Source organism: Gorilla gorilla, chromosome 2 (genome assembly GCF_029281585.2).
Source record: "Gorilla gorilla gorilla isolate KB3781 chromosome 2, NHGRI_mGorGor1-v2.1_pri, whole genome shotgun sequence".
Classification (NCBI taxonomy): Eukaryota; Metazoa; Chordata; class Mammalia; order Primates; family Hominidae; genus Gorilla; species Gorilla gorilla.
In genome coordinates, this window is record NC_086017.1 from 158,207,902 (window position 1) to 158,228,873 (window position 20,972).

General features: G+C 36.6%; 1 long non-coding RNA gene across 1 annotated transcript in view; it reads right to left on the reverse strand.

Moving 5' to 3' along the window:
• Nucleotides 1-442: 442 nt before the first annotated feature.
• LOC129532399 (uncharacterized) overlaps nucleotides 443-20,972 on the reverse strand; it is a 203,153-nt gene continuing 182,623 nt past the window's right edge. Inside the window, exon 4 of the long non-coding RNA XR_008678128.2 lies at nucleotides 443-1,734. This is a non-coding gene — a long non-coding RNA (uncharacterized lncRNA). The remainder of the gene's footprint in view (nucleotides 1,735-20,972) is intronic.

Genomic DNA, 20,972 nt, shown 5'->3' on the forward strand with positions numbered 1-20,972 from the left:
TGATGGTCCATGTGTAAATGCAGACTTAGTTTTAACTCCGTTCTGTAAAAGCCTGGAAGGAAATTCGCTGCCTTTTGACTATTAAAATTAGGGGCATAGTATTCAGGCAACAGTACCTTCTGTATGACTATTGACACTCATATTCTCTTTTCTTTAAATAACTCAGGAAGAGAAACATTTTCCAGAGATTGTTCAATGATTCAAGGTCCTTACACATAATCAATAGGCAAATGGATCAAGTAAAGGGGTCCTAGTTGCCAATTCTTGAATTTTTCTTAATAAGAGGAATGTGACAAAAGAGAAAGTAAGAACTTTCTGAGGAAATGTTCTCTTTGTATGGTAGACGATTCTCTGCTGTTGAAAATGGATGCATTATGCTAAGAAGTCACACTACAAACATGTTTCATTCATTCATTTAATTCAAAAATATTAAATTTATCAACGCTTGTTATAATGGCAGGCACTCTGGTAGCTACTAGACATACAATATTAAGTGATACTATATACTTGCCGCTCTCATAGAGCTTACAGTCCAATGAGACAGACAGACAGTAGACTAATAGCAATAGCAACATGAACAATAAAAATCAATTAAAAGTTTATAAAAGTGCTGGGAAAGCAAAAAGAGCATGTCATGGTAGAGAACACTGCAGCAGGGGCTACTTCAGTAGGGTATTCAGAACTTCTCCCATTCTAAAGACACTGTGCACTATTGTAGAGAAAAAAACATAGCAACCTGCCCCCTCTCACAGCTCAACTGAGACCTAGTATTTCCTCTGAGAAACATCATTTCCAACTTTTTAAAATCAAAGCAACATTTACCATTCTTTGGTCTGACCCCACCGTGGAGATATGTTTCAAATTTTACAGATGCTGATTTAGTGTCCTATCAGCAGATTTAGCATCACCCCTGGAGGATAAGTCCTACACCAGATTTTTTAGTCAGTCAGTTATAAACTCCACTCTCCTGATATGCAAATAATTTCAAGCCTGCTATTTTAGCATTTTAGTATATTCTCCTACCCACACCAATCATTTTATGGAAGGTTTCTCAACAGTTGCACTATTGACACTCTGGGCCAGAAAAGTTTTTTATGGAGATAGGGGCTGTCCTGAGCTCTGCAGGATATTCAGCAGCATCCGTGACCTCTACCCACTAGATGCCAGTAGCACCTATCCCCTCCATAAGTTATGACAGTGAAAAACATCTTGACATTGCCAAATGTGCCCTGGGCTGGCGGTCAAAATCTGCTCTCCTACACCTATTGAGAACCACTGAATTAATACTTTTGCTACTCTGTTGCTAGGTAGAAATACTGATTTAATTAGAGATTTAAACTACTCAAGACAGGTTCTCGCTGAGTTTTATATAGATTACAGAGTTTAAGACCTCATGATAATTAATACTGAAAAAATCTTTTGTTACTTATTAAAACTAGAACCTCATTAAAACAGCTAAATTTAAATGTTGAAAAATTAAAATGCATCAGAGCCTTGAGTCAAGTGTTTAAATAAACAGCTGAAGGTGCTTTAGGGGCACTTCTCCAGGACACATGCTGGACACCGAGACAGGTAAGCATCTTGGCCACTGGATTTCCCTCCGTTGCTGAAATCTCTGCCACTGCAACAAAAGAACACTGTGCAGCTCACCACCTGTCAGTGAGGAGGATTATTCTGCTATCCTTATTACATAATTCCCAGGTCTTCCGCACTTTCGATTCTAAACAGATGAAGCTGGAAGAAAAAGAAAAAAGGAAAGAAGAAAGTTGTAAGATGGATACAGTTGAATGAAGCATAGACTGAGATCACTCCTGTTAGGGATGTAACTTCTCACATAAAGAAGTAGAGAAAGCTCCTTCCCATCCTTGCTTGAGTCGAGAGTTTATTAAATTAATTTGCATATAATGGTTAATTTACTAATGAACAATTTTTCACAAACTGTTCCAGTAGCACTTATCAATTTGTGACTTCTCCTTATGCCGTAGTAAAATCTGCAAAAACTTACTCTTAGAGTATTTTGACAAGACGGCTGGGCGCGGTGGCTCATGCCTGTAATCCCAACACTTTGGGAGGCTGAGGCGGGTAGATCACGAGGTCAGGAGACCGAGACCATCCTGGCTAACACAGTAAAACCCCGTCTCTGCTAAAAACACAAAAACAAAAAATTAGCCAGGTATGGTGTGGGGCGCCTGTAGTCCCAGCTACTCAGGAGGCTGAGGCGGGAGAATGGCGTGAACCCGGAAGGCGGAGCTTGCAGTGAGCCGAGATTTCGCCACTCCAGCCTGGGCGACAGAGCGAGACTCTGTCTCAAAAAAAAAAGAGAATATTTTGACAAGATGTTAGATCACGGATGTACAGTAAAGAGTACGATGAATATTTAAAATTATGTAATTCTCAGAGCAATTTTTAAAGAAAATAACTATTATCTGTTTAAAAATATTTTGCCTGGGAGTATAATATGGTATAAGTATTTTTCAGAACTGTTTGGCTATCTCTTACAAAGTTAGATTACATGTACCTATGATCAAATAAAATGAAAACATATATCCCAGAAAAGACTTGTACAAAAATATCCACAGCAGTCTTATTTGTAATAGTATAAAACTGGAAACAACTAAAATGTCCATCATCAGGAGAACGATATACTATCATTTTGCATACATAAAATGAAATATTTACCTCTCAATAAAAAGGAAAAACTACTGATGTGTGCAGTGTGATGTAATCATGTACATTGTAGAAATAATGCTGATAAAAAGCGAAACAAAGTCATTTATATAAAACTCTTGGCAGGCAAAACTAATCTATGATGATTGGAGTCAAGAAACAATTACATGTAGATGAGGATAGGGAATTAACTGCAATAGGACACATGAGAATTTTGTGGGGTCATGAAAATATTTCATATCTTATTTTTAAAGAGTCGCATTAGTTTATATAATTGTCAAAACTCATAAAATTGAACAACTGAAAATCGTGCTTTACTGCATGTAAATTATAAATTATAAAACAATATAAAATGTATTACCTACTTATATTAGAATATACAAAAAGAATAGACAAAATCATAATTTCGTCACCTGAATATTATTGTCAAGCTGTTTGAGAATATCTTTCTGTTTGTTTTAATTATTTTTTCAGATTTCCCGAAACTTTAAACATAGAATTATCCCAGGGCTCAGTCCCTGAATGTTCTTTCTTTTCTATTTGTACTCACTCTTTTTGTGATCTCATCTTGTCCGATGGCTTTTAATGTTATCTTTATAGTAATGGTTTTCACAGTTCTTTTCTGTCTACTTGACACTCATGTAAATGTCTAATCAATATCTCAAAATTTATCTAACAATGAGACCCTAAACTTTCCACCAAATCAACCCTTAACTCATAGTTTTTCCATTTCAGTGAAAAAAACTGATTCTTCCAGTGGCACAAGCCTAAACCTCAAGTTCATGCTTTACTCCTCCTTTTCTCCAATTCACATATTCAGGAATCCAACCATTTTTCACTCCTTCAAATGCTACCACTCTATTTTGCACCACCAGTACTTCCAGTCTGGATTATTACATGGCTAACTAGTTGTATTAGGTTGTTCTTTGCATTGCTATGAAGAAATACCTGAGACTGGGTAATTTATAAGGAAAAGAATTTTAATTGACTCATGGTTCTGCAGGATGCAGGAAGCATGGCACCAGCATCTGCTTGTCTCCTGGTGAAGCCCTCAGGCAGCAGGCACATCACATGGCAAGAGCAGGAACAAGGTTGGGGGGAGGTGTCACACACTTTTAAACAAACAGATCTCATGAGAACTCACTATCATAAGGACAGCACCAAGACATGAGGGAACCACTGCCATGATCCAAATGCCTCCCACAAGGCCCCATGTCCAAAACTGGGGATTACATTTCAACATGAGAATTGTGCAGGAGACACCCCCACATCACTAGTCTCCCTGCTTCCACCCTTTCTCCTCTACAGTCTGTTTCCACACAGCAGGCAAAATGAACCTATGAAAACTAAGTCAAATCAAGTTACTCCTCTGCTGAAAATCTTTTAACGGCCTCTGCCTTGATTCGGAGTACAATGATGTGAAGGCCTTATGAGATTTGCCTGACCCAACCTCCTGCACTTACCTCTTCATTTTCATCTACTTCTACTGTCGCCCTTAATCCTCTCCAGCTATAGCTCATCTTCTTGTCCCTTGAAGACACCAGGTACGCAAACACTTCAGGGCCTTTACATCTCCTGCTGCATCTGTCTGAAAAATCTTCCCCAAGATGTCTACATTACTCACCATTTCCTCTCCTTTAGGTCTTACTTAAATGTCATCTTCTCTGTGAGGCCTTTTCTGGCCACTCTAGCTAAAATTGCAAACTCTCTTCATCCAACATCCTCAATGCCTAGAATGACCATATTATTTATGCTTCAGTGTAAGTGACTTAGCAATGTTCTTTGGATTTGCATTATCAAATCCTCTACTTTCTTTCTGTTTATGGAGTTGAACTCAAAAGGGAGTTAGGGAGATACACAGCAATTAAGGCAAAAGGATGTGTATTCTCTGTAAACAAATCTGAATGTGGGTTTTTAAGTTCAAAAAACAATAAGTGGCAGAAAAGGAAGTTGACTTAAAAACAAAAACCTGGATATGTGCACAGGTTTTGGAGGCCCTTAAGCTTCTCTATCAAAGAAGCTTGTTATTACCTAATTGTGAGGAAAATATGAAATATTTACTAAGTAAATAGTTATTGCTTATCTATTAATTAGAAGTCAAAGAATTGGGTAATAGTATGAAAGAGACATTATGACAAGATGGTGAGGGAAGGAGCAAAAGAACCTAAACCATACCAGGCCCTGCCACCATTTCTCCTGTGTCCCAAAATGGTATATCTCCAATTCACCCAGCTTGCTCCTACCACAGCACTTGCACACCAGAGAACACTGTTATTTCATCTATAAGGATTAAGTATGGGAATGCCTAATTCTTCTACTTTAGTACTACAACCAGTAGTAAAGACATTCAAAATTCATCCACAGAAAAAATGGAAAACGTAAATCACAATGAGGTAAATAAAGGCAAATAACAGAGAAACAAGAAGGTAATTTCATAAAATGGAAAGCACAGTGTTGACACAAAAAAAGAATTCTAATAACTTTTTTATGACAATAAGTCTTTATTTTTCATATAGAATGCCAGTGCAGGTAACCATCAGAAAACATACTGCTTTTTTAAAATATACAGAACTGAAAAAAAGAAAAATTTTAGCAGGGTACCTTACTGTACATAGAAATCTAATGAACATCTTCAGGCACTACGACTAGGACGTAAAATAGTTAATGCTATTTGTTGATACGTTATGAATCACTAAGCATTATTATTACAGGCTATCTTTACCTGAAAGCAGAATTACAATCATTCTGACAGCACTGGGTAACTCTAAAATGTAGGTCTAGTGAAAAGTATGTACAGCCAGCAAGCAAGCAAGGAACAGATGCCATGTCATTTTCTGAAAGGACAGACTGATTTGGAACCTGGCTCTGTAGATTTTAAGAATTTATATAGCCATCTTAACAGCTTAATATTGAGTTTCCCTCACTGTGTATGTTGGCAACCAGCAAAAGTGAGAATTTCTGTAACATGAGCTAAATAGGCCTAGGATTAAAAATGAGAACACCATCCATATGACAGAATTGCTTCTTCACAACTGGCAACAATTGTTGCCCAGTTCTCACCTGTTGTCCTGCAAAAACAACTCACCTGATGAGTTTTCTCTTATTGAATTGCATTCCACTACATATTGCTTATCAATTAAATATTGCTTAAGTATTCATGAATGCATCCTGTGATGGCTAATAGTGAGTGTCAACTTGATTGGATTGAAGGATGCAAAGTATTGATCCTGGGTGTGTCTGTGAGGATGTTGCCAAAGGAGATTAACATTTGAGTCTGTGGGCTGGGAAAGGCAGACCCACCCTTAATCTGGGTGGGCACCATCTAATCAGTTGCCATCATGGCTGTAATATAAAGCAGGCAGAAAAATGTGAAAAGACAAGACTGGCCTAGCCTCCCGGCCTACACCTTTCTTCCATGCTGGATGCTTCCTATCCTCGAATATCGGACTCCAAGTTCTTCAGTTTTGGGACTCGAACTGGCTCTCTGCTCCTCAGCTTGCAGATGGCCTATTGTGAGACCTTGTGATCAGGTGAGTTAATACTTAATAAACTTTCTTTTCTTATATATATACATAAACTATATATATTATATATACATATATATATCTCCTATTAGTTCTGTCCCTCTAGAGAACCCTAACATATATCCTTTCCTCTCCATTTTCTCTATTACATCTCTCTGTGTGTGCATGTTATGTATATAAATGTTTCAAGTCCCGCCATGTCTTATCTGCCCGAATACAATAGCCTTCTTGTAGTCTCATTTTGTCATTCTACTTGCTCCTCTTGCCAGTGTATCACCAAAATGAACTTTCTAAAAGGCAATTCAGATCTTGTTACTCTCCCACTGAAATTCTTCTGAAGTCCTTCTACAGCCTTGGGGCTAAAGTCAACAAGTCCTTATCTTACCCTTAAAGTCCTCAGCAATGTTTGTCTTTGGTAGCTTTCCAGCATTTTCTAGTCTTCTCTAGTCGTTCATAAAGATTTACGTTTTGGCCACGTTGACAGAAGCCTCTGCAGGACATGGAGAGAGTACATACAAGGTGGGCAGAAAGGTTTGTAGAGGAAGCTTTCTGGAGGGTGGAGAGGGAGAGGGAGATGATGTTTCCCAAACAAGAGAGCAGGGTGAACAGAGGCAGACACAGGAGGCACAAGGCCTGGTAAGGAATCAGGATGTGGTTCAATAGATCTGAGGCAAAGGCTTACAATACAGTATGTTGGTGATGGGACGAGACAACCCCAAGTTAAGGAAAGAGGTTGAAGGGTAAATTCCTGGAAATCTTTTTATGCCAAGGTAAGGAATTTGATTGAAATATGGAGAGGCCATTATCATTCTACTAAAAACACTGAAGATTTGTTAAGAGAAGAGATGGCAAAACCACAAGAGTTAGCAAAGTCTTCCCTGAAAATAAATCATTTTGTGCTTGATCACAGTTATATTAAGGTTCATAATTATAAAGCATCATATGTGTGGCCTCCCTTCTACCTTTCAGCCTGCTATAATAAATTATCACAGGGCCAAAGTAATGTTTTAAAAACATAAATCAGATCATGTCACTTCCTTGCTTAAAAGCTTTCATGGCTTCCTAGAGCATTTAGAATAAAATGGAAAATCCTTACCCAGTCTTCAAAAGTCCTAAATGATCTGGCCCCTGACTACCACTCCAACCCTGCATCTAGCCTTCCCCATCATGCTTATGATGACACTTCAGCCACAGGGGACTCACTTCTGTTTCCTAATAATGCACACATCCATCCTTCTATAGGGATTTTGCACTTGTTCTTTCTGCCTGAAGTTCTTATTACCTGATTTTTTTTATTAAGACTCCTGCTTGTTATTCAGATTTCAGCTCGACTGGCATCCTCTCATAATTACCTTATTTGTGTACTTGTTTATTATCTGTCTGTCTCTCATGCTAGAATATAAATTCCTTGAAAAGGGAGATATTCTCTATTTTATTTATTGCTTAAATGCTGCTACTCAGAAAAATTCATGGCACTTAAGACATACTCAACAAATATGTGTTGAATGAATAAAAGAGAAGCAGAAATTTCTGTTTTATAAAAGTAAAAAAACACATTAAAGTAGCTGTTACTTTGTTTTATATATAAGTGTATGTCATAAATATGTTCATGTACATGTATTTTTTACTTCTTTGTAATGAATTAGCAAAAATGAAAAAATTAAACATGGCAGCTGCAAAAAATAAATAAATAAATAAATAAATAAATAAATAAATAAATAAAATGTGAAAGAACACTAAACGTCAAAGAAACAAATCAGAAAAATGTAGGTGGTCATGCATTAGACATATTTAGCCTGTGAAGTTTGTCTCTTCCTATTCTTGCGAACGAAATAGTTGTAAGGAGAATAAAATGAGGAGCAGAAAGAACTCATCCTTTATCCCATCTGGAGAGCTTGTACAAAGAGAGACTTAGAAGAAAGGACAAGAAAACATGCTGGGGTCACAGAAGGAAACTGAGTTGAAAGGAGGGAAAAAATCTGCATTCCGAGTCATTTGGAACAGAGAAGGAAGAGAGACTTTATCTGAAGACCATGTTCACCAGAGGCAAAAAGGCTGAAAAAGAAATCGACATCTGTGAAAGGCTTGTGCACCCCACATCTGAGGGGGCAGATGAAGATTGTTTATGTAGCACAAGAAGATGTTGGGAGAAGGAAGGAACAGGCTCACATGGAAACATATGCTCTCCGAAGCGACTTGAAAAATAAAGCATGCAGCCAAGAGAGAAACATCTGTGTTGCACACGGGCAGACCACCAGTAGTGAAGCAGACTAGGGGTAGAAGGAAAAGGCGTACACAAACAGGATCGGACATTATGTCTTGTCAAAATGACATGTAAAGGCACTGGGTCTGCATCTCATTCTCTGGTGAGTTAATGGGAACTCAGCCACCTGGGGAAATCAAGGATGAGTAAATTAGCTGCTTTAGTGTTTTCATAGTTTTGCAGAAATGACAAAGTGTTCACAGGTTTCTTCAGGGCTTTTTATTCCTGCTGGAAAAAAAATTCTTTAGAGTACAGATTATTTATAGTTTTTGAGAAACATATTGTAGAGCTCTTATTCCAAATCTCCTGCAATAATAGACGCAGCTGGATTTCTCATCCTTTGACCACATTTTCAGTACATAATAGTTTTAGAAAAAATTATTTCACAATAGTCAATGATCGTAGGAATTTCATATAGAATTAACCAGATATCAGTTTCCATTAGGTATTAAGGGTTGACAATGTGAAATATTTATTTTAATGATACATACTAAATTTTTAAAACTATACTTAATAATAACTAAAACTAGTTATAAAAATTAATAGTTTCTTAAACTATAGAAATAAATTTTCAAGCCTTTGCTATTCTCTTTATACTAACTCAATTTTATTGGTTAAACAAAAAGTTAAAAATTTTTAAAAAGGCCAAATGACAATTGACTATTGGATTACATATAGCTTACACTATAATTTTATTATGTTGTAATTTGCTATGACTTTATATATATATATACATCTGTAAGTTTATATAAAACATATAGTCATATTCATCTTTACACAGACATATACATAGCATAATTTTATATGCAGATATAATTTTTATTATAAATATCAAATTATTTTTAAATGTGAGGGTCTCAGATAAGGAAGCCAAAAGGAAAAGAGAGAAGTAACTTCAAGTATGTGGTATCTGATATCCACTGCACAATTCCTGAAATGATTTTTTTTAAATTTACATAAACATGTAGAAAACACAAATATTTAAGGACAGAAAATTATTGAAATTATAAAAATACGTTTTGTGGTATCTTGATAGTATAAGAATGTCAAAGAGCTAAGCATACACAACAATCAGAGAGAAAAAAGTAACTGCAGGGTAAATATAGAAACCATAGAGTACCTTTAGAATAAGTGTACAGTAAGCGTGAATCAACCACGGCTGAGAAAAATAAACTGAAATAAAAATCCATTGGTCTATATTGCAGAGATAATAAACCAGATCCTGGTAAAATCCCAAAAGTTAAACTGGTGATGTTTAGTTTTTACAACATCTTGGTATCATTCCTGCCTTTCTCTCTAAACAAGTGCCCACTGCCCAACACTCCATTAGGTTGTTGTGCGTGTAATTCACAAAACTTTTCTTTCTCTTCATTCACCCACTCTTCATATTACCACTCTTATGTATTACTTCTTCAGCACTCCTTGATATCTGCTGTGGAAGGAAAGGTGAACTAACATTTATTAGGAGCTTACTAATTACCAACTTTTTAATGTGTTATCTTAATTCTTATGACAACCTTATAAGGTTTTATTTTTTTCTTTTTTAAAGACATGGAAGCTAATACTTGAATATAGTAGTGAGATAAAATAATGAATTAAGACTTAAAACAGATATGTCTAACTTCAAATATCATGTTTTTTCTCTCACACTATATTGCCTATCTAATAAATTACTCCTGACTGCATTATTAATATCTAATAATGACATGTCATGGTTCCAAATTATCACTGTCAAATGCCAACCAGTTCAAAAAGAGTTTCTTTTGCATTCCTCTAACTATTCAAGTGATATATGCTCACCATAGAAATTTATAAAATATAAAATAACATAAAGACAGAAAAAATGTTGCTGTAACAAATCACACAGAGGGGAAAGTCAGTCACTGCTAACATTTTAGGATAACACCTTTAGTTCTTTTCTGCCCCTTCTGTATGTTGTGCTCCTTTTTAAAATCTACAAAAACAACTGATATATTTGAAAAATTTCAAGCAGAATAGTAATCCTTTGAAAAATGTCACTTTGATAAAGTATTTCCCAGTGTCTCAATCACCTATTTCATTTAATGGTGAAATTTTCACCAGCAAATAGCCCAATTCTAATATTCAAATAAAGGAAGACTAGAGATTGACTTACAGAATGGTGGAATGAAAATCTCAGTGAAACACTCAGTCTCTCACAAAAACAACAAAATACTGACAAAACAATAAAAGTAATCATTTCTAGAACTCCAGAAATTAACCAAAGCCAAAAAACTATGTTATAAGGCCAATATATTAGAACAGACATTTTAAGGCCATATGCTGCCTTATTTTCTTTGAGCCTTATAGGGCCCAAAGGCTCAGCAATGAGTTTGCTTGATCTTGGCAGATATGCCTCCCTCCCAGCAGGACAGGTTCCTCACTGAGGTGATTCTCTATCCACTGCATCAGCTGCATTCTACCTGGCCCTCTACCTAACCAGTTTCACCTCCTTTCCAGCCTGCAAAATTATTCAAATGAGCCAATCACATTTTCCTGTCAGAAATAAGGAGCACACCACCCTTTTGTTATTACAAAGCTTGTCCTTCACAGTCCTTTCTGGTTCACTCTATTTCCAAGCACCACTCCCATGTGGCATATGGTGTTCTCCCTCCCCAGGCTGAGTATATGTAACTAATAAGCTGCTCCCAGTCTCATCTGCCCAGCGTCAAATGTAATGTATTTGGCCATTTTGTATTGTTTAGCGCAAAGGAACCCTCCTTCACCCATGGGGTCAATGGGAGTGATCAGAATATAAATAAACTGAAAATCATCTATGCAAGAGAAAATACTGAATCTCTTTAGACAACAGGCATCTGTGACATTTAGATTGGGCTATTTCCACTCCCCAGCTCTCCACATCTCAGTAGTGCAATACCGTGAAAAGCCAGCCATCTTGCAGCCAAGATGGAACTGCACTCTCTTGGAACTCAAAAAACAAAAACAAATAAACAAAAAAAACAGCGTTCATCCTCAGAACACAGTAGGTATAATGTCCAAACATCCAGCTCCATGGAAAATTTCTTTTCTCAGAATGTTATGACTATTAGATTTAACCCAGATTTCAGCTTAGCCAAGGTAAAGAGGAGGGGAGTACCATCCCCAGGTCATTGCTGAAACCATGTCAAACTGCTCACAATATTGCAGCAGCAACCAAATTTGGACAGTGAAGGGAGGTCCGATAACAAGGTTGTTACAATATTATTATGGACTGAAAGTCTGTATCTTCCCCAAAATTCATTATGTTGAAGCCCTAGCATCCAGTGTGACTAGATTTGGAGATGGGCTTCTAAAATAATAATTAAGGTAATTGAAGTAAAATGAAGTCATAAGTGTGGGGGACCCTAATCTGACAAGATTAATATCTTTGTGAGAAGAGACACTCTCTATATATAAAACTCTTTTTATGTTGCCCATATGCACAAAGCAAGGAAAGGCCATGTGACCTCACAGAGAAAAGGTAGCCAACCACCAACCAAGAGGAGAACCCTTACAAGGCACTAATGCCTGCTGGCACCTTGATCTTGGACTTCCAGTCTCCAGAACTGTGAGAAAATAAATTTCTGTTGTTTATGTCACCCAGTCTATGATACTTTGTTTTGACAGACAAAGCAAACTAATATAGATTTATTAGCTAGAATATCAAGTTTTCAAAAAAAATGAGATATGTAAAATAAAACAAGAAAGTGTGCCCCATAAAAGAGCAAAAATCAGCCAACAGATCATTTCCCTGAGGGGACCTAGATTTTTGACTGAGTAGATAAAGATTTTAAATCACCTTTTTAAAATGTGTTCAAATTACTTAAGGTAATCATATCTAAAGAACTCAAGAGAACGATGACAATCATGTTTCACTGAGAGTATCCATAAAGAGATATAATTTTTCTGAAAAGAATCACATAGAAATAATTCTGCAGCCCAAAGATAAAATAACAAAAAAGAATAAATTATTAGATGGGCTCAAAATCAGACTCTCACTGGCAGAAGAAAAAGATCAACAAACTTGACAGTTTAAGAGATTATCCGTTTTGAAAGGCAGAGAAAAAAGCAATGAAGAAAATAAACAGGACCTCACAGACCTGATGGATATCATCCAGCATATTAACATGCACATAATGGAAATCTCATTAATAGAAAAGAAAGAAGAAGAAATGATATTTGAAGAAGTGATGGTCAAAAATTCCAAATTTGATAAGAAATATTAATCAACACACCCTAGAAACTCAATGAGTTCCAAGTAAAACAATCCCCAAAAAAATCACCACATCCAGACATGTTATAGTCTAATTGAGAAAAGTTAAAAAAAGAGAGAAAATTTTGAAAATAACAAAAGAAAAGTGACTTATTATATACAACTAATCCTCAAGATTAATGGCTATGTTTTATCAGAAACCATGGAGTCTATAAAGCAGTGGGATAAAATATTCAAAGTTCTGGAAAAATAAAATTTACAAACTAATAATTCTATATCCAGTAACATTATCCTTCAAAAATGAAGAAATTATGGCATTTCCATAAGAACAAAAACAAAGAACTTGCGAGTAGCAATTCTGCCCTGTGAATATCATTGGAGTGCATCCTTCAAGCTAAAATGAGAGGACCCTAGACAGTAACTTGAGTCCACACAAATAAATGTAAAAGCATCAATAAAAGTAACTATATAGGCAAATACAAAAGAGAGAATAAATGTCTTTCTGTTTGTAACTTTTCCATGATCTTACTTAAAAGACAATTGTATGGAACTATAATGATAAAATTTTGCTGATGGGCTTATGACATCTAAAGTGTAATTTGTATAATAATTGTAGCACAAAGAAAGATAATATATCTCTGTTATAGCAAAATGTTTGTATGCTATTGAAATTAAGTTGGCATAAATTTCAATTAGATTGTTTTAGGATACTAATTATTAATTATAATCTTAGGCAATCACTAAAAAAACACTAAAAACTTTAAAAACAAGGAAATTAAAATGACATATAGAAAATGTATTTTAAACACAAAAGGAGACAGTAATGGAGGAAACAAAAAAAGACAATAAGACATACTGAAAACAAGCAGCAAAACATTTAATGTAAATCCTTCCTTATTTATAATTGTAATAAATATAAATGGAGTAATCTCTTCAATCAAAAGGCAGAGATCAGAGGGTGGATTTTTAAAAATCTCCTATGTTTTTGATATCTATGAAAGGAACACTTTAGATTCAAAAGCACAACTAAATTGAATGTAAAAGGGTGGAAAATATAACAAAAAAAGCTTAGAGAACTACATTAATATTAGACAAAATAGACCATAGAGAAAAAATTGCTTCTAGAGATACAGATATTTTTAAATGATAGATCAATCTACTAGGAAGTATAAATCTATATGCACCTAACAAGAGAATTCCAAAATAAATGATGCACAAAAAGACAGAATTGTAAGAACAAATAGAAAATATAACAGTATTAGTTAGAGATATCAGTATCTTACTTTCAATATTAGATAGAAATTTGATGAAGGGCAACTTCACTTGTTAATTAGAGGCACCATGAAAATGCTTGCTTTCTGGTATAGGATGCCTACACCAAGCAAGCTTTTTCACACATCATCTCCTTTACTTCCATCATATCCATCATCATATCTCAACATATACCTTAAATTCATTGACTTGTTCTCTGTATAAATAGTGTCACCACCCTAGTCCAAGCTATTATAATCTTTCCTTAGCCTAGCCTAATATATTCTTATACCAATATCTCTCATTTATCTCTTTTCCTCTTCCTGTTAATTTTTCACACAACAGTTAGTGCCATGAAATTTTTATTTTTATTTTTGTATCATAGCACTACACCTGAAACCCTTTATAAGCTTTTCATTGTATTTAAAATAAATTTAAATTTTTTTCCATGGACTACAGACATCTGCATTACCTTGGCCTGCCTAATTCTCCAAACTAATTTTAAACTTCTGATTCTTCATCTTCTTGCCACATGACGTCTTTCTGTTTATCAAACCCACCAAGCTGTTTTTCAGCTTTACTTTCATTCTTGCTAGTCCTTCCATGAGATATCCATCAAATCTCAGCTTAAATATACTCTTCCCCACAGAGATATTTCTTAATCCAAACCACATCCCTTTGCCACTCTCTTTCATTGGTCTCTACACATTTTTTTTTCCATCATAGGACTTATTATTCTTTCTTATTACATATTTGTTAGTGATATTACTTGAAAACTGAATTCAGTGTTCATCTGTTTTACCTGATGTTTTTAAACAATTCAACCTAAGGCAAAATATATACCACAGAATTTAATTTAATATGGAAAAATAATTACAATTAACATAAATGCCTTCTAAATTATTCAGACTATACTTCTGTTCTGTGAATGATTCATGAATCTCTTTAGATTTATGTCACCTTTAAAATATGTTTTCTGGCTAAATTCTGCATTGATATCTCTTTCCCTAGGATCAAAAATTATTTTTATCTCTGGTTATTCTATTTCCCTCACTGACAACATGCATAATCCTCAATATTCTAAATTTTAAAAAAATCATTCAAATATTCTTTAATCAGACCTTGAATGCATATCCTTTCATGCTCTTTATTATTAATAATGACAAATAGTGTCATGATTTATGATCATTTCAGAGAAATTTTGAAGCACATTAAGGAACATTGGGCTAAGATCTTGAGTTTCTCATCAAGTTGTACCTGTCAAGTGAGTACAACTAAAAATGAAAATGTATGCCTATAAAAATGGTATATGTTTTAAACACTTCTCTTTTCTTAAAATGGTTGTAATAGTAACACTTTTTACAATAAAGGAGATTGAAACTTTTTCATGTATTTTATTTCAATAAAATTTTAACAGTCTTTTCCATTTCTGCTTTTTGGAAGTTACAGTGACCTCCCTGGAAAATCTTTTTTCACTAAAAGTGATTGATCAAACAGAATGTTTGGCTAGAATAAAGTATGTTACATTTATTCACACTCCTTCAACATTTGGGGCCATTTAAACAACTTTTTCCAACTGACATCAATACACGAAATTGTGCACAGACATTATTTATCAGAAATTAATTATATGCACCAATATTCTTTTGGAAGGAATGTCTTCTGATTGTTTTTCACTTGCAGTGTACAAAAAGGGTATATCTTTTTAATTTGTAAAACTATATAAAACTATATACCACATATGTTGTATAAGAAGTTAGTTAATATCATATAATTTGCCACCATATAACTTACCATTATGTAATTGCCACATGGTCAGTGATTTCTATCTGCCTTGGCCAGAATATGATTTTTTATGAAAACACGTATATGCATGTCTACATGCATTAACAAGATATTTTGGTGAAAATATTTCATTAAAATGAGTATATGAGTAGAGGATGAATAATCAGGACTCTATATTTTAATGATCCTGTTCATCTGCTCTGTAATTGCTGGGCCATAAATTTCAAATTCAGCATCTTTACTAATAACAACAAATCACTGGGATAATATTTAACTCTTAAGTGTACAATTTCCCCTGGAAAACATTAAAATTAATCTCAAAATATGTGTTCACCTATAATATAATGTTCTTAAATAATTCTTTTCTAAGAAAATTAAGATAATCTCTGACAATTCCTATATATCACATATACTTTTTAAATTTTTCAAATTCCAATTGACTTGAGGGAAATGACCCATTCTGTTGCTTAGTGGTAAATATAGACATCAAAAATATTCAGAGAGAATTCATCAATGTTCACTTCATCAGGACAGCAAAGAAACTATAAATAGAGAATATGTGGGATGTTTTTCAAGATGGATGAGTAGGGACACTAGATACCAGTTTTCCTCAGAAGGAAGATCAAAGTTACAGGTGAATGGTCATGATTCAAATGGAAAGCTGAAGGAAGAGAGCAGGAACTGTTAGAGAGCACTTGGAAAGATGCAGGGATGCAGAAAAGGAAAGAAGCAAGACTGGCAGAAATCAACCCCTGAGGAAATCCTAGCCCCTTAGAAAGGGGCTAGAACACCACCAGAACATTTTGTGATGGCTGCACCGTGTTGAGGGTAAGCCTACCACCACATGGGCTTTCACAAATAGTGGGACCTATCTGCCCCTCCCTACACAGAGCAGTAATATCATAGGTGAAGGTGTATTTCTGCACTCCCTCATTCTTGTGACAGTCTGCTGACTATCAAATTGTTAAGAAGCCCCTGCACCATCATGATCCTGGACAATTCTGTCAATGGCAAGTTGGGAACTTCCCAGGGACAAAGCACCGGGTAGCAAGCTCACATATGTGTGCCTGCAATCTACTCAGGTGCAAAAGGAGATGATGGGTGCCATACACTTGTGCACCCATGAGAGGCCACTGCCCTGCCTGGAGAATCTCAGCCCATGTGCCTCCACTAGATCTTCTGAAAATATACTCTAGAATCTACTCTGACTTTGGCAAGCACAGGGGATCAGTAGGTACCTGAGGAGCTATGGGACCCTTAGAGATTTAGCCCTTAAGCATGGCTGCCCCTAGGGGAGGGTGAAGCCCGGACTGCCAAAGCCCCCTTGAGATGAAAGAAACATGGGCATGGTGCCAGTTGATAAAGGGGACAACACTGATTGCCGGGAATGAACTTGGAGAGGGGTTCATCTCCCACTCACCCATTCACTGTTACAGACATAGTAGAGGATTTCCCTACCAGGGGCTGGTATGAGTGACTTTGGAGACAACCTTACCAGTACTTCTTGTAGTAGCTGCACCTCTGTTGAAGGTGAGCCTGAGGCAGGAAAATAGGGTCTGGAGGCAGGGAACATAAGGCTGATTCACACTTCAGCTATAACAGGAAATATCCTCACCATAGGGCAACACCCAGTAAATGACTTTGTTACTTTACTTCATCCTCTTCATTTACATAGGGCATACCCTAAATAGAGGGTATTTAAACTCACAGAAACTCCGTAACAGGGCCTTTGAGCCCCTCGGCTCGGGCTCACTCTCACACTGTGGAGTGTACTTTCATTTTCAATAAATACCCTCATTCCTTCTTTGCTTTGTTTGTGCATTTTGTCCAATTCTTTATTCAAGATGCCAAGAACCTGGACACCCCCCCACCATTAACATATTTTGGCAAGCCAGCCTGGAGGAAGAGGTGAGCCCAAAGTTTGGGATTTATTCTTCTCCTTTTCCTTTCTGCTCCATACAAGGGAATCACTTTCTCTCTCTTTTCCTTTCCAACCTGGGACTCTTGGGCAGCGCCTAAACATGGAAGCACTGCAGGTTTCTGTCCATGGCCAGTGAAACTAAGGGATTTCCATGTGGAGAAGCCTGACCACCACTGCCCAGTACACTTAAGGAACCTGGGGCTTTTTCATTTTATTTTCCTCTCTTTCTTTTTCAGTCTTTGAGTGGCTGTTTCCTAGTAGCTCCTTGGAAATTGAGGGCAATTTCCAGGGGTCACTCCCTGGTATTGCCTGAAGGCCTAGGAGTGATTGGGAATACTTTCCCTGCACCAAAGCGGAGACTTTTTAAAAATCTTTTCCAAGAATGGTCCCTGATCCCTACATGCTTAAAGCAAACTCGCACGTTTCAAGTGACTTAAACCTTCTTTTCTTATGCTAAATTCTTCCCTTCCCCTATTCAAGTGGCTAAGGGCAAAGGAAACCTACCCAGCCTCCAGTTCCTATCATTAAAGTTCATGGAATGGGAAGCATGGCAAAGTGAGAGACAGGACTAGCTGGATTTCCTAGGCCGACTAAGAATCCCTAAACCTAGCTGGAAAGGTGACCGCATCCACCTTTAAACGCGGGGCTTGCAACTTAGCTCACACCCAACCAATCAGGTAGTGAAGGGAGCTCACTAAAATGCTAATTAGGCAAAAACAGGAGGTAAAGAAACAGCCAATCATCTATTGCCTGAGAGCACAGCTGGAGGGACAATGATCAGGATATACACCCAGGCATTCGAGCCGGCAATGGCTACCCTCTTTGGGTCCCCTCCCTTTGTATGGGAGCTCTGTTTTCGCTCTATTAAATCTTGCAACTGCATTCTCTTCTGGTCCGTGTTTGTTATGGCTGGAGCTGAGCTTTCGCTTGCGGTCCACCACTGCTGTTTGCTGCACTCACAGACCCGCCGCTGACTTCCATCCCTCCAGATCTGGCAGGGTGTCTGCTGTGCTCCTGATCAAGCGAGGTGCCCATTGCAGCTCCCCGATCAGGCTAAAGGCTCGCCATTGTTTCTGCACAGCTAAGTGCCTGGGTTCATCCTAATTGAGCTGAACACTAGTCACTGGGTTCCACAGTTCTCTTCTGTGACCCACAGCTTCTAATAGAGCTATAACACTCACCGCATGGCCCAAGATTCCATTCCTTGAAATCCGTGAGGCCAAGAACCCCAGGTCAGAGAACATAAGGCTTGCCACCATCTTGGAAGTAGCCTGCTGCCATTTTGGAAGTGGCCTCCCACCAACTTGGGAGCTCTGCGGGCAAGGACCCCTGGTAACAAAAGTATGACTTTATCAAATCATAAGGATGCTAAAAAATCAAAGATTATAACCAGGTACCAAAGGAAAGCTCATAGTAGGCTCTGGAGGGAATGCATGCAAAGTGGCACCAGTACCCACCTAAGGCCAGAGATGATGTCTGGAACTCTAAGATTGGAACCCACAGGAAGACGCTCCAGAGGATCCTCCGGACCTCAAACTCCCCAAAGAGGACACTCTTGACAGAGGTTCTGAGGTCTAATAATAAGCCCTCTTTAGAATTTTCTCTCGAAGTTGCAATGCTGCTTGGCCCCAAAGTTGTTTAGAATCTGAATCTGAAGTTTACTGTTTAATGGGAAAGTGGGATGGCCTTGCATATATCCAGGCTTTTGTACTGCTGTTCTAAGCAGGGGGCCTGGTTAACGTGTGATGCCCTCCTTTTGTACTGTTTTGCTCCAGTGTTCCTTGGAGTCTGGGAAGGTTTAGCCTTAAAAAAACAAACTGCCATGGAGACTGCTTTATCCAAAATTTTGGTTCACAGCCTTCGTTGGATTATCTAATGGGGCAAAGTAAAACTCACAAGCTTATATTGTTATCTCATGGCTAAGGTTCCAAGCTATTGGATCTTTGTTTATGTGTGTGTATACATGTCTAGATGTGTTTATTTGTATGTACACTTATTGTTTATGTTGTGTCTACCAAATTGGCTTATAAGTAAAAGAGCACTCATAAATTAAATAAATAAGTCTAGGCAATTTTCAAGTTCACGTAACTTAAGTATAACTTTGCTAAACAAACTAGCTTTAAAATTATTGGAGGAATAAAAATAGAAAGGCCTTCCGAATTGTAAGCATACATTTTGTCTGAATTTTATGTCTGTCTTTGCTAGATATTTTGAAATGACAGTGTTAATTCAAGCTGGAAGCTGCATGAGGTGAGCCTGCTTCCCATTCTATTCAAAGTCTCACTGAGATAAATGCATATCTGATTGCTTCCTTTCGAAAGGCTAATCAGAGACTCAGAAGAATGCAACTATTTGTCTCCCACCTCTGATCTGAAAGCCCCGAACCCCCTCCCCACCTTGGATTGTCCCACTTTTCCAGACTAAACCAATGTTTGTTTTACATATGTTGATTGATGTCTTATGTCTCACTAGTTAGAAGTAAAAATTAAGTACAGTGAATGGGATAAATGTTTTAGGTAAACTTTGTGTAAGTTAAAATCTTAAAGTTATTTTGATACTCATTTAATATCTCGGTCATTTCCAATTTAAAAAGCGCTGTGATAGGGGAAAACTGTTTCTAAAATTGTGAAATTGTTTTTATGTATAAATGCCCATATCTGATAGTTCAGGATTTCTTGCTTTTTAGGGTTTCACTAAAGTTTTAGGTTAGTAACAATAAAAAATTTTAGTTAACACACAATTCTGTATACAACATGTGCCAGAAAGAATTATATTATTAGTGGAAAAAATAATTTTGTCTAATTCAGAAGTCATCTAAAAGTTAGTTCAAATTACAAATTTGAAAAGGTTATTTATAAAACAATGTGGTAGGGAATCATTAAGTAGGGGAGAAAGATGTGGAAAAAGTTTAAATAATAAAATATTCTTTAAATCCTGATAGAGAATTGGAGACATTTGGCTAATTAATATTTTCATAGATAAAGCTCTTAGTCTTAATCAAAATAATAAGTATTGTAAATAAATGCATCAGCAATTGGGCAATTCTTTTTTAATATAGTAAGCATGAAGCTGGATTTAGTGTGGAGTCAAATTTCACATTCATGCTTGCATTTCTTCACACTGTGTTTAATTTACTGTTTTGCATGGATAGTGCTAGAATACTTATTGGTCACCTGCCTAAAGTGGATTTCTTGATTGCACAGAATGTATAATGATATTGGTGAACTTAAGGATATTGAATTGTGTAATCAGGAGTAAAATATTCAATATGTGGGGTTTTGAGGGCCGTAGATAACACTGTAGTCTCCAGGGTAAGTTGAGTAGGAAAATGTAGGGGTGGTTTCCTGTTTA